The sequence below is a fragment of the Cricetulus griseus genome (assembly GCF_003668045.3).
Source record: "Cricetulus griseus strain 17A/GY chromosome 1 unlocalized genomic scaffold, alternate assembly CriGri-PICRH-1.0 chr1_0, whole genome shotgun sequence".
Classification (NCBI taxonomy): domain Eukaryota; kingdom Metazoa; phylum Chordata; class Mammalia; order Rodentia; family Cricetidae; genus Cricetulus; species Cricetulus griseus.
This window is the reverse complement of record NW_023276806.1, coordinates 185173978-185185477: the sequence shown is the minus strand read 5'-3', so window position 1 is coordinate 185185477 and position 11500 is coordinate 185173978. Positions and strand designations below refer to the sequence as shown.

The 11500-nt window shown below is 38.1% G+C and overlaps 1 non-coding gene and 1 pseudogene across 1 annotated transcript; one reads left to right on the top strand and one right to left on the bottom strand.

The window, feature by feature from the left end:
- The first annotated feature begins 6150 nt into the window (after nt 1–6150).
- Nucleotides 6151–6307, top strand: LOC113832861. The gene has a single exon (XR_003480335.1). It is a non-coding gene; the product is annotated as a U1 spliceosomal RNA (small nuclear RNA).
- A 3766-nt stretch (nt 6308–10073) lies between these two features.
- LOC100766695 lies at nt 10074–10737 on the bottom strand (annotated as a pseudogene).
- Between the last annotated feature and the right edge of the window lie 763 nt (nt 10738–11500).

The window sequence follows — 11500 nt, the reverse complement described above, 5'->3', positions numbered from 1 at the left end:
AGTCCCCTCAAGCATGGTTATCCATGCTGACAGACAAATAGATGTCTGTCTCGCCCTTGCTGAGTGAGTGATGCGTATCTGAATCAGTCATGCTCAATGACGGGCACCTACCCTCATGCTGAGCGAATAAGCATACATGTGTTCCCTTCAACCTAAGACATGAGCCTGTGAGGGCGACACAGTGACTCTTTGACGGGTAAGATAGGGACACTGGGGTTGAACCTAAGACAGAGATGACTGAAATCTGACAACAGATAGATACTGCTACTCCTATAATATTAAAACAAAAAGGGGGAACTGTAGGGAGCTGCAGAAAACCGCACCCAAAAGATGGCGCCGGTTTCCGCCTTCCGCCAGCCCGACGGCGAGCGCTCTCTGTGGTAAACAACTCCAAATAAGGCAAAGGTCATGTATCCTCTTAATTCTGCTTGGAGACAACCTATCCTGGCGCGCCACGTAGGGTTAGGTGATTGGTAGATGTAGACTATATCAAGCCCCGTCTCCCTCGGCCCGGGGCCGCCGCCATTATACATTGTACAAAGCAAAGAGGTTCCCGATTAAACTGTGTTTGAAGAAGATTCCTCGGTGTGGCGTCTTTCTTGCTGGTCAAGGGTGGACGCCGCAGCCAAGCAAGCACTCTCTCAATAAGCTATATCACCAACCCATAATGTGATACTTTCAATACTTGCTACTCATTTCACATCTGTGTAAGTTAAGGTTCTCCAGTGAAACAAAGCCAATAGAAACAGAGAAATGGGTAGGTAATCAGATAGGTAGTTATCTAGATGAACTTAAGGAAATGAGGCTTAGCTCCAAAAAGTGCTTCACTGGGGGAAATACCACAAGGATTTTGGCCTACCCTGATTCTCATCTGGCCTCTCTGCTTCCTGATCTAGGAAAATGTGAGCAAGCTCCCATCACTATGGAGCTACCTCTTGCCATGCATCATTCAAAGGGTGAAGAGATGCACATGAGGAGACACTTATGATAGGTAACTAACCCATATTGTTGTGTGGCCTGAGAAATAACAAGTCCTATAGCTGTCCAGCTGGAGAACCAGGGCAATCAGTGTGGTGACATAGTCTAAATCCACCAGATTGAGATTCCTAAGAAACTGAAATCTAGTTCTAGTCTAAAGAAAAAGAAAGTGTGATAGTTCAGCTCAAGCAATAATATGAAAGAGCTCCTTTATATTCAATCTCTGGGCATAATTTAGGACTTCAGTTAATTAGATGAGGCTCACATTGGCAAGATCCTATCATTACTTTCATCAAAAAGTCACCCTCAGAAGTGCACTCAGAGGGATGCTATTCAAACACCAGCCCAGTGAGGCTGACAAGTAGTACTGACCATCCAGTATCTTCCTACATACATAAATATCAGATTTTAATTTTAATTTTTAGAAAGCAAACTGTCACAATATTTTTCTGGTGTTAGAAAGGCATTAAAAACATGATCAACTTTTTAATTTATGGAGCGAGTACAGGGATGTAGTCCTAAGGAAAAAATGTAAAAATAAACCTTTAAATCTTTATTTAAAGACAATTTATTTGTACAGTGAAGTTATTGATGAACGAGGGGCTATCTTGAAGGAACAAAACAAACAAAGAGCAACTAAAAATGCTATGACCTTTCAAAAATAGAGCTGTAATAATCTAGCTAAGATCAAAGTCACTTATGGAACAATGTTGCCTCGGGCCTAGAAAGTCTTTCAATTCAAACCCAATAATTATCTATCAAGAAGATAGATTTTGTATTTCTTTCTACCGTTAAATCATATTTTATTCTTAAAATTGTACCTATGGCTGGCAAGTGACACATGTCTTTAATCCCAGCACCAGGAGACAGAGGCAGGTAGATCTCTGTGAATTTAGCATCGGTCAGGGCTAAACAGAAAAACCCTGTATTCAAAAAATAGTCTACTTATTTTTAATCAAATTTCAAGTATAATATTTAGCATTATTGACAATGGTCATACTGTTGCATACTGGATCTCCATTCTGCTCTCTGACTCCACAAACATGGCATTTTAGATGCCAAATTTAAATGAAAGTATATCTATTTTGCAAACTTATTTTTAAAGGCTGGATGATAAGGGGTGTGTGTGTGTGTGTGTGTGTGTGTGTGTGTGTGTGTGTGTGTGTGTGTGTTCATTCATCTTTATCCATTCACTCACAACAATTACTTATGTCTGTGTTGTAGCTGATGTGAATTAGTGCTGAAATGAAGATGAGAGTCCAGGTATCTTTTTGAGATTCTGATTTAGTTTTTAAGACATATCCTCTCAGAAGTGGGATTGGTAAATCATATGGTAGTTCTAGTTTAGATTGTTTTCAGACATGTTCACTGAATCCTCCAAGAATTCACAGTGAGAGAATGGTTTCTTCAATAAATGGTGTTAGAGAATCACCTAATCCTCTACAGGAAAATAAAATTAGAACCTTAACTCAAGCCATGCACAAAAAATCAATTCAAAATGGACTAAAGACTTTGATGTTCGACCTCAAACCATAAGCCCACTAAAGAAAAGCCTGGGGAACATTTTTTGACACTAGTTTGGGCAATGATTATTTGACTATAACATAAAAAGCACAAGCCACAAAAGTGAAAACAGAGGCAAGTGGAATTGCATTGAGCTAAAAAACTTCACATGCAGAAAAAAAAAAAAAGTGGAGATACTCCACAGACTGGGAGGAAGTGCTTACAAGCCATGCATCTCAAAAGGAATCAGCATCCGAATTTCATTAGGAACTTAAGCAACACAAAGGTTAAATGGCCAAAGGATTTCAAAAGATGCTTCTCTTAAAAGACTTCACAAAGCCAACAGTTTTTTTGAGCCATCTTGTCAACATCACTTGCCATTAGATCAATGCACATGAAAACTACAATGAGATATCAACAAATCTGTTTCCAAAGAGACAAGACATAGCAAGTACTAGCTAGGGTTGGAGACACAAAAAGCATGATCCATTATTGGTAGAAATGGAAATTTGACAAACTTTCTGCTGCTTTCTTCTTTAGCTTCTTCATTCACTCTTCAAAGCACATGTTTCAAGCATTTCCATTATCTATCTGCAAACTCCCTCAGTTCCTTCATAAGTTAGTAAATTGCTTTCACTCCATATCTAGAGAAAAATATATACTACCAATGGAAACAACTTGAGGTTGTTTGAAACCCTGCCTATTCTTTTTTTCTTTTTTTTCCTGTCACAGGGAAAAGTGTCAGAATCCCAATTCTAATGCCTCCCTCAGTGTTGTGATACCATCCACGAGCGCCTCCTTTGCCTCGCTCTACTGCTTATCCATACTCCGTTTTCTCCTGTCAGCTTTATTTTCTTTTGTTATACTCTTCATCCAAGGGAAATTCAAATGTGCAGACAGTTCAACCATCTCAAAATTAAAATGACCCATCTCCCCTTCTCACATGTTTTGTATCTCATTTACTTAGATTTCTTAAGTGATCAAGTGTGCACTCCACAGAAGCAGATAGCCCTTCCTTTTTTCTATGCCTACTTTCTCATTTACCCGCTCTTATGCCCACGCTTACCAGGTTACCACCTTCAGTTTATTAATGCAGCTTTAGCTGGAATGGATAACTTCCCCCTGTCTGCTAAATCCTATAGACTCTGCACTTCTGATCCCAGTTAGTATCTCTACAGAGGGAGCTCCTCTTCCATGGAGCTCTACTCTCCTATGGAAAGGCAGTGTCACCATTTTTGGTAGCTTCAGCTAGTTGTTGCTAAGAGAATGAACCTCTTCTGTTTATTGATTAAAAGACACTATCTTCACCTTTTCTCTTTCAGAGTATAAATTTCCCCCTAAGCAATGCCATTTATTTCCATGGTCTCAATTACCACCACTAGGTTAGTATCTTCTAGGATTTCAGGAAAATGGGCACAGTTGTGAGATAATTTACCCAACAGATAGGTCGCTTGTCATTTGTAGGGAAATAACCAAGTTTCTCCCACAAATATGTTTCTCTTCTGTGTGTGTGTGTGTGTGTGTGTGTGTGTGTGTGTGTGTGTGTGTGTGTTTATCCCTGGGAACAAAGCTGCAAATTCTGACTAGTAAATCTCTTCAGTGTTCCCATCTGAGCCAGAAGTAGCAGAAGTCTTCTAATGTTCCTGTTTCCTAAGGCAGAAAAAAAGTACAGAATTCCTTCTAACTGATCAGGCTAAAACCTTGACACTTCCATCAGCCTGTGTTGCTCCTGCCCACCCAAATGCCATTATCTTCTTGTGTGGTCACTCCAACAGCCTCCTGATAGCCGCACTGTCTGCCTTCACATCCCTTCCACACTCGGCCTGGTGACCTTTCAAAAGAGTGAATCCAATTGCTTCAGCCTCTTGTTCAAAATCTCTCACAGCTGATCACTGGTCAATAATATTGTCTAAAGCCACTAAAGGTGTAAAAAAAACTGAAAAAATTTACACAGATGGAGGATTTTCCGATTGCAATCCTGTAGGTTGTTTCTAAGAAATATTTAAGAATATAAAACTTGAAATTATTTTATTTGTCCCCAAATAAGGATAATAATATTAAACATTTGCATAGAACTTTTACTAATAAAGTATGATATTGCTATTATTTTCACTCATGACTTTCAAATTTCAAGTCTTAAAAAAAGAATCGTTTCCCCATTTTATTAATAATAAAATAGAGAGTGAATATAAGGGTGAATGAGGAACCAAGACCAATTATCCACTAAGTTATATGATTAGTACTCAAACTCAGTCAAAACTAAACCATTCCATAAACAGAAATTAAGAGATTGAAGTTGAAATCAGAACAGTCTTGCAATAAATTTTATGTGAAAAAAAATCATGACAGAAGATAGATGGATAGATGATAGACAGACAGACAGACAGACAGACAGACAGACAGATAGATAGATAATTTTCATACAGGTGTCTCAGTGCAAAATTAAATAGCTTTAAAAATAGATATTTTATATATAGAAAAATGTTATTCTCAAAAAGAACAGTACTATTTATATTGTCAAAAACTAGATATAATACTAAATTTGTTGTGTGTAAGTAAAGCCAGATAATATAGGTCTTAACTAGTTACAATTATATCTTCTTTCTTTTAACACTAGAGTTGACTTTCAAAAAAATAAATATTCCCACTATAAAGTGATGCAATTGCCACTAAATAAAAAGTGAAACATTTGTTGGACTGAAGTGAAGCGTAACTGAATAGATAAAGAGGGAGAGTTGGCATTGTCATCCGAAGAGTCGGGCACTCAACCACAACTCCACATAGGGAACTCAGCCAAGAACAAAATGAATGCTTCCCTGCAGCATGAACTGACAGGGGGAGTCCTGGGAGCCAATGTGAATAAAAGACAGAGAACAGAGCCAATTCAGGTCAACCAGGTCTAATGAAAGCCTAGATAAACTGGGCGAAAGATGCCGACCAAGTGGAAATGCCTGTCTATATAACAGCTAATGAAAGAGTCCACAAAAATTGAGGAGACACAAAAGCTGCTCTCAGAGCCCAACCCTCCCAGTGATTGCAACACAAATGCTGTCCATGAAAGATCCTTCTCCAACTGTAGAAAATCCAAATGAAACTTTTATAACGTCACAATATTTAGAGACAAAAGCAATTCTGAAAGTCAATTTGCTTTAAGAGGAAATCACTTTATACTCAACTGGTTCCTGACTTTAATGAAAATTTTAAGGAGGAATAGCCATGATGAGAATTACTGTTTTTCCAATAATTAAATAAAACATTCAAATACAAACAAAAATAGTAGTAAAAGTCAAAAGCAACCAGGAGAAAGAACAGCATCAGGACTGTGTGACCATTCAGAACCCCACTTCCACCACAGAAAGGTACAATCAACATTGCCCAATTTTGAGAACAAGTGATGCCTAACTAGAAGTAACAAATAAAACCACAGATTAAAAATGGATATTTTGTGAGGCCTTAATTTCATAACTTTGACATGCAGCTTTTTTCTTATTTTGTAAAAGATTGGCAAGAAAAGACCAGAAAACATATAAAGTATTAGCCACAGCAACCCATTATTTCTTTTACAGCATACATACATATATATATATATATATATATATATATATATATATATATGGAAAATAATAAAGAAAAATAAACTGATTAGGCAAGAATTCAAAATCATAACATATATCAACCAGCCAGGGAGATGACAACATCAGGGAGGTAGATTTCCCAGGGCAAGGCTTATCAACTGTTGTCTGTGTTGGCCCCCTGAAATTTCCCCAAATGTGAGAGACACCACTCTGTAATTTGTGACAGTGAGGAGTTGAGTTCACTCTCCTATGGGGGAAAAAGTCATAACAAACATCAGGAGACTTTGCCAGAGACTAGCCAAAGACAATTAGGGTCTGTCTGGGTGGTTCCAAGTAGACAAATTGCCATACACCACTAAATCTAGCTAACTCAAGTTCATATACATTACTTAGACTGATCTCAGAGATAAACTGTTTAATTCAGGCTTCAAATCCTCTAGGCAGTCTAACTTCACATGTGGACATATGATAAAAATAATATTGTTTTCATTTCCAATCATTTACTTTGTTGTAAAAGATTTTCCAGATCACACTAGCCTAAGCTTTTAGGTTTGTTACCAGACATGATGAGAAACATGGGCCAAAAGCTGCTTTGGGTAAAGGTGTGAGGAAGGAGTGAGCCACTGTGGGACAGTACAGAGGGAGGAACTGTAAACTTTGTCCAATCTATTACACAACAAATTGTTAAATTTCAAAGCCCCTACCTTTGACCTAACAACTCAATCTCTGGAGATTTATTTAATGCATAGCCTCGGTAAACGTTTATGTGGAAATTTGAGGCAGCATTATTTATAGTCACGGAAAATAAAAGCAAATCACATATCAATAAAGATGGCAATAAATTTTGATCCATTCATCCAGTGGAATTATAGACAATCGCTGATGTTGTATTCATTACTAAGAAAACCTTCCAAGCAAACTGAATTTAAAATCAATGTTTTATCCTGTGATAGTTCCTTTCATGTGTAATTTTTAGATCATATCTTCCTGTTGATACATAAGGATATCTTCATATGCATAAGTTCATGCCTACAATGTTTTATATAGCAAGAAAAAATTGTCAAGTGCTAAACTCCAGGTGTAGATAAGGATATGAACGGAAATGGACTTCTTTAATTTTTTCATTGCACATCTACCCTACCACATGCCCATTCTAACTATGAACATTACATAACAGTTTCCAATGTCTCCATGAGACTTATTTATCACCACAGGTGAGATCTGAGGCCAATTCAATTTGTTTTGTTTAATTTCTTGATAGGAAGCTGCTTTTTATGATTTTTAAAATTTAAATTAAAAACAATCTTGTTTTACATGTCAATGCCAGTTCCCCCTCCCTCCCCTCCTCCCCTGCCCCCAAATGGACCCCTATCCCAACCACTTCTGCTCCGCAGGTAGGGTGAGGCCTTCCATGGGGGATCTTAAAAGTCTGTCATATCAATTGGATCAGGGCCGAGTCAAAGAAGTAGAAACTGTTAAGTATGGGAGGGTCAGCTTAGCCATGGTTGGGTATCCTTTGCCTGCCTGCCCCAAGCATAAACAACTGCTTATAATTGGCCCATATTATATTCACAGCAAGAGCCCATGCAGTCTCACACTCTTCTTCCCTCCAGAGTAAGCAGCTTCAACGAGGCACTAGTGTTTAATTAAGTACAATTTTTAAAAGCTGGATCAGGCCTCACTACACATATAAATGCAATATACTTAGCACTGTAAAGTTGGCTAATAATACACATCCATAAGGTAGAAAGACCTCTTAGGCAGACTATTAAGTTTGCCAGTATCCAATTTGTGAAAAACCTCCTGTATACTCTCACTGGTGAGCAATAATGCATTTCACTTTCATCCTGAAACAAAAATCTCTCAGGTTCCTTTATATTCTTTTATATAAGTACCATAAAACATTAATAGAAGGGTTCTCCTAGGCCTCTATTCAAAATATGGCTTGATTTGTAGATTTCATTAACAAACATGAAGGCTATTTTCTTTGGCTGGTATTACAAAGTGGGACAAAGCTGCCAATGCTTGCTTTGTGAAAACTTGCATAATGATGTATAAAAGCTACTTTGGGGACCTTGTCAAAATTAGAAATAATCTTGTCTCAGGGATAGCTGACTTTGATTATTTTTAATGTACAATTGATGGATGTTTCTACACAACAGGAAATAGAAACTAAGCAAAGAAATCCTCTGCTCTGCTCTCATTTCTTCCCCTGGGACAATGCTTTGAAAATGCCAACTGTAATAACATCTCATATTGCATTTCAGCCCTCTGCTGATAGGAATTTCTGAGCTTCCTAGGACCTTCCCGTCTGAACCCCTGTGCTGAAATGGCCTCTTAGCCTGGACCATGGAGACCTGAGGAGGCATTCCTACTCAGGAGGAGGATACATGTGATCACTTTAGTGAATGCCCCATAGCAGAACTAGGAGCAATGGTAACAACTGCCAAATCTCATCTGCTCACTAAGACAGCTACAAGGGACAAGCCTTCCTCTACTAACAGAAATATTAAACAACAAAAATGCCTGCCTTCCCAAAAACCACATCTCACAAAAATGTGTAAGCACTATGTCTATGCTGTTGGATGTGATCACTGTTGTGTTTGGGGAAAAGTGAACACGAATAACTGGTTGAGCCTTAGTTATGAACTACTGAAACATTTTTCAACAACACTGTTCTGTTTACTGAGTTTGAGCAGGTTTGGGGGTCAATGAAATGCAATTTGAGTAAGAGTTTCTCCGAGTAACTCTAGATGGAGCCACTGTGGAATATGTCACCATTGTCTCTGAACAGAAATTCAGATTCTCACATGACACATTGACCTTCTAATCACTCAACCACAAGAAAGCACAAACTGTTTGAGGAGCAGCTCACAAATTACATGATAAATGGCCAGCAGTTCTTTATTCTGAAGCCCTGAGAAATGGTAGTGATCAAGAAAGAATGGTACACACAAAATCTTGTACTTTCATAATATATCATGGCTGATTAATAGACATATCATTTATCAGTCCTTTATCCAAAAAATATTTAAACACCATAAGTTGTCTACAGACAATGTATTTTGTCAATGTCTTGAAAGCTCCGTCAGCTCTTATATAACGTGAATTTTGTATGTTTTGTGTTACATATTCATAAACATTATTTCTCATGAGATCACATACATTCACAGAGTATAACATTTAATGTGGAAAAAAAGATTCTCAGAAAGATTAATTTTTTCACATCTTCTTTCATTTATTGAAAAAAAATTTAGAAAATGGCAGTTAATAAAGGGCACAAACAAATCAACAGGAACATACTAGTGGAAAACAGAGAATATAAAACTGAAAGTGCCACTGGCTTCTTTAATTGGTTAAGAGCACAAAATGTAATAGGCAGGTCTATTTTAACAAATTAAAAATCTATTTTGTGTTCTTTTAAAAATAATTCTTCCCAAGTCAAATCTATATACACACTCACAAAAATGGCATGTAAAGGAAAGGTGTCATACATAAGTTGTATCCTGGATTGAAGGAAATAGCTGCTGAAGCAGGGATTAACACAAAGTCAGCAACAAGCTAACAATACCCATGCCCCAAGACAAGGCCTGGCTCTACAGTTCAGGATGGCCTCAAACTCAGCCCCCCTTCCTTAGCCTTCCATGAGTTGGCATTGTAAGTGAACACCGTGCCCAGAAAGTTAGCAGTTCCTAAGAACTAAGCGTTCAAACACTGCATGGCACAAAACTATACTAAATAAAGTACTATTAAGTACAAAGGAAAAAGTATGCTTGGCTTTTACAAAAATGCTTCTTAAGGAAAACAACATCAACAAAAACCCTACTCAGCAGACCACGGCTATAGCTAGCCATCAAAGATACAACTTTGCATATCTTGATAGGAAATTAGAAAATACTAAACGGGCTTTTTTTTTTTTTTTAAGCATTTCATACTTGACCAAGTTGAAGCTTTCTGTTTCTTCTCTACCCACCAGTAATTCGTCCGATCCAGCAGAAAGAGAGATTTTGGAATATGCTATTTTATTTTTCTTTCTGTGGCGAGACTGTTATGGAGCCTGGAGATTTCAGGTTCATAGGCATCCATGACCAGTGTCCTGCTGTGATCAAAGATCTTAGCAATGGCCTTGGTGAACTCGGCTTCCTGCTGCTGCTTTGTCCTTCCACTGATGAAGGTCAACTTCAGGCTGTATTTATCATCAAACCTTTAGAGACTGGAGGACAGTTGCCACATCAGGACCCATTCCTGAAAGATCTTTTCTGTAAGCTGCAATAAAGATGCTCTTCTCCTTATATGAGGTGTAAATGGTCAGAATCCCCATCATCACAAAATAGGATATGACACACAAAGCCAAAACTGGCTTGGATTCTGGAAAGGGGTGCATGTAATCCCAGATCAAAGCCGCTATAGCAAAGAAGCAAGAGATGGTACAGACGGTGAGGCGACCGTCAATTAGACCAAAGTTTTCCACATACTTGTCTTTTTCCAGAAGTACCTTTTTGGCGGAATCATTGAAAGAGTTTTTCACAGCTGATCCATGCCACTTATGAATTTTTACAGGCTTTTATCATCAGTCTTCCACTTATCCAACAAACCACTGCGGCTGCTGCTTGTTCCGCAGCTGGGCCCCACTACTGCCTCCACCACCGGCGCTTCTCCCGCCTTGCAATGCCACTGCCATCTTATCTCAAGATTAATTTGTTACAATTGTCTGTAAGTTCAAACATAGAATCACACCATAGATTGTGCCACCAATTTCTGTGGCTTTGTTGAGTATCTTATTTACATTCAACTTACAGAGGTATTAGAAATACCATGGTTCACGTGAGCTACTATATTATGTATACATATATACATAATTGAGCTATAAATACAATATATACTATATATACACCAGTCAGTTAGCTAAAACCGTTTTTAAAGATCAGTGTGACAATTCCAGTGCCAGGCATGACAGCATCCACTTGTAATTCTACCTATGGCAGGATGGAATGAGTTCAAGGCCAGCCAGGAATATATATGAGATCTCTATAAAAACAAAGGTCAATTCCAGATACTAACAGTTGCCAAGAAGGTTTATTACAATAGTGTAGCAAGACACTTGCCAAGTGGCTGCTTTAAGAAGGAAAGTCAGAGAAGGCTTGTCTGAAAAAAAAACAAAAACAAAAACAAAAACAAAAAAAAAAACTGTCGTTTGCAGTGACACCTGATTGAAGGAAAGGAAGTTTATATCTGGGTCGGAGGTGAGTTCAAGCAGAGGGATACCAAATTTCTCATTTTCTGAACTTATAGGTAGAAAAAAAACCTCAGTGCATCTGGGGCCAAGGATAACAGGAAGTGATGGATTTGGATTATGGAAGGCCTGATCATATCTTTTACAATAGCTATGTGCCGTTTACATAAGGCATGCTGACATGACCTGGCTGGGATAGGAGTTTGTTCCA